The following is a 414-nucleotide window of genomic DNA, read 5'->3' as shown; positions in this document are numbered from 1 at the left end:
GACCGAGACACACCTACCAACACCTTGAACGGTTTTTTATCACCTAAGACGTACCCGTGAGCCGCGCTAGAAGAGTGTCCGTATTTAGGAGCCTACGCGCCCTAAATACGGACAGCCTTTAAAAATTTTGAAAAGTGAAAAATTGTTGCGGGGAATAGAAACTTCATGAAAAAATTTGACCTTACCCTGCCGGTGAAATTTTCTAATCTAGCATAGTTTAGCCGCCAGAATTGCTTAAAGATCGTTTTCAAAGTCGTTTAAAGTGCCCTAAATACGGACAGCAGTCACTTTTGCATGTAAAATCCTGTGTCCGTATTTGGGAGACTTTCGGAAATCGCTTCTCAAACTTGACACAAGTGACATAGACAAAATTTTCTTGTGTCATCTAGTAGGTGAAGAGTCCTAGTTTCACAT

Source organism: Frankliniella occidentalis, unplaced genomic scaffold (genome assembly GCF_000697945.3).
Source record: "Frankliniella occidentalis isolate FOCC.00 unplaced genomic scaffold, Focc_3.1 Scaffold85, whole genome shotgun sequence".
NCBI classification, from domain to species: domain Eukaryota; kingdom Metazoa; phylum Arthropoda; class Insecta; order Thysanoptera; family Thripidae; genus Frankliniella; species Frankliniella occidentalis.
This window is presented reverse-complemented; position numbering follows the sequence as displayed.